Consider the following 2,900-nt stretch of genomic DNA (forward strand, 5'->3'; position numbering starts at 1 on the left):
AGCTGCCTGCATTCCTTGGCTTGTGGCTCCTTCCTCCATCTTCAGAGCCAGCAGTGTAGCATCTTGCAGTCTCTGTCTGACTCTGACATTTCAACCTCCCTCCTTCACTAATGGGGTCTCTTTTGATTACATTGGGCCCATGTGGATAATCCAAGATAATCTCAAGATCCCTAACTTAATCATATCTGCAAATTCCCTTTGCCCTGTAAGGTAACATATATTTGCTGATTCTGGGGATTAGGATGTGGGTACACTTGGAGGGCCTTTTTTTTTTTTTTTTGCAGCGCCATGTGCCATGCGGGATCTTAGTTCCCTGACCAGGGATTGAACCCGTGCCCCCTGCAGTGGAAGCTCAGACTCCTAACTACTGGACTGCCAGGGAGTTCCCTGGAGGGCCTTTATTCTGCCTACCACGGTGATCTCGGCCAAGGGACCTAGCATTTGGGATAACAGCTATCCTTTCCCTAGGAAGTTAGAGGGGGTGAAAATAAAGAGGATCAGGCTTCCAGCCCACAGGGACCAGCATGCGCTGGAGGCTGGCCACCCAGTGAGGAACAGAAGATCCCTCAGAACCCTGGTGCTTCTGGGAGGGAGACAGTGCTTGGGGGATGTCACCTGCCCACAAAGCGGCTGCCCCTTGCAGTCACGAGCCCCTCCCCTCCTGGAGGCGTGCCCCAGGACTCTGCATCAGACAGATCAGAGTTCAAATCCCAGCTCTGCCTCCTCCCAGAAGCCTGGATGTGGTTGAGATGGGGGAGTAGGGTGGGCCGGAAAGGGAGGAAACAAACAAGATGCGTGTGCACGTGACCTCATTTCATCTTCACTGAGGTGGAGCTTCTGCCTCCATTTTGCGGATGTGGAAAGAACAGCTCAGAGAGATCAAGCGCCTGGCCTGAGGCCACACACCACGGTGGGATTTCCCATGCGCCAGCATTCCCAAACCGGCGACGCCCACACCGCCTCCATGGCTGTCTGCCACATCTGCCTGCCTCCTGGGCTGTGGCTGCCTTGATAGTTTTCTTTAAATCGACTTACTGCTTTTTTCGTTAAATGCACCTGTTTTAAAATGAGACTTTATATTACTCCCCAAATGGAAAATCACAGAATTCATGGGCTAGTTATATATATTTTTATAATGCACATTAAAATGAATTTATCATCATAAAAATGAAAAGTATTCATCCTTTTACCATGTAAAATGATCTCTCTTCTCCATTAGTACATTTGGCCCTCTCTCTGGGAATTGGCTCCACACCTGCTCTGGTTTCACCAAATCATAATACTTTTAATGGCTATCAGTTATTACAGTATTAAATTTTCAAATGTCTTCCCAGCACCATTAAATCCAGACTCCTCAGCCTGGCCTCGGGGCTCTACTGGCCTCTGCTGTCCTCATCTCTAGCCAGTCTGGCCTTGCTGCTCTTGGGCAAAACAGGGCTTTTCTTGCTTCATTGGCTACCCAGCTAGGAGGTGCCAGGATTTGAACCCAGGCACGAGCCTTGGAGCCAAGCTGTTAATCACTACACTGTACCACCTTTCTGTGATGCCTGGTCTCAGCAGCGCCTATAACAAAGAAAAGACAGGCCTGAAAATGAAGTAGCGAAGGGATTGGCTGGGTCACCCAGGAGCCCCAAGCTTGTAGAGCCCCCCTTGGTCTCATTGGCAAAGAGAAAGGCTTGATCAAGTCCTCCAGCCAAATTTTGTAGGTCCAATAGAGCAACTCCTGCCAAGGGGGAGGAGCTAAGAGACCTTTTATAACCTCTCCTGGTGTAAAAATGATGGGCAGCTGTAGTGACCAATCCTAAATCTGAGATCTCATAAGAGGGTGGGACTTCACGGCAGGTCCTGCTGTGTTCTCCACTGGAAGCTTCACATAGTGAGCTCAGTGTCTGGACAGAGCAGACTTCTTACAGGAATTCTGCAAATGCCTCATAGTCCCTTCCTTTATTGCACTATGGATGGATAATTTATCATCTGAGAAGGGAGTATAGATCCCAGTGTAGCTTGCTTAATAGTCACGGTAGATTAATTCCAACTTTTCCCAGGAGTGAGGGGGGCGGGGAAATCCCTGATTGCCTGGGAGCATCAGGGGGCCTTGAGGCTCACAAAGCGGGGCTTGACAGCAGGTCTCCCAGATTGCTGTGATGCATTAATGACCCAGCTGTGGGAAGAGCCTAGCCCAGGGCCTGACGCACGTTGATGGACTTGTTTAGTAATTATTCTTGTCCTGGTTTGGACCGAGTTCAGGAAGACATGCTTCTCTCTGAGGCTCAGGGTAGAGTGAAGAGAACACCAGCTCCGAGGGGACAGCTTCTAGAACCAGTCAAGCCTTAGTTCAAATCCCCACTCCTCCACGGGCTAACTGTGTAACCTCGGACACATCACTTCCCCTCTCTGTGCCCCAGTTTTTTCATTTGTAAAGTAGGGATAATAATAGTATCTCCCTCAAAGGGTTGAGGAGAGGATTAAAGGAGTGGTTAGAGGATTAAAGGTGAGGACTCAGGACCATGCTCAGAACATGTAGGAAATACTAGACAATAGCTGTTTTTGCAGCCGGACAGACCTGGGTTTGAATCCTGCCACCAGCACTGACTACTGTGTGATTTGGCTGAATGCCTTGGCTTCTCTGGACCTCTGTGTCTGTATCTGGAAATGGGATTGCTAACAGTCCTTGCCTCCAAGGGTGGTGGTGAGCATCCTCTAAGCAAGGCATGGGTGAAACTGCTTAAACCCCAGGCCTGGCAAATGGTAGGTACCGACGGTGTAAGGGAAGCCCCTCCTGGGAGTGGCAGGGGCCTGCTGCCGTGCTCGGAGGAAAGCTGGGGCCCTTCCCAGCTGCCCCGCCCCAGTTGTGACGCCCTTACCCCTGCCTGTCTGAGGGGCAGGAAGGAAGTGAGGAG

Source organism: Mesoplodon bidens, assembly GCF_964165515.1.
Source record: "Mesoplodon bidens genome assembly, chromosome: 2".
Lineage (NCBI taxonomy): Eukaryota > Metazoa > Chordata > Mammalia > Artiodactyla > Ziphiidae > Mesoplodon > Mesoplodon bidens.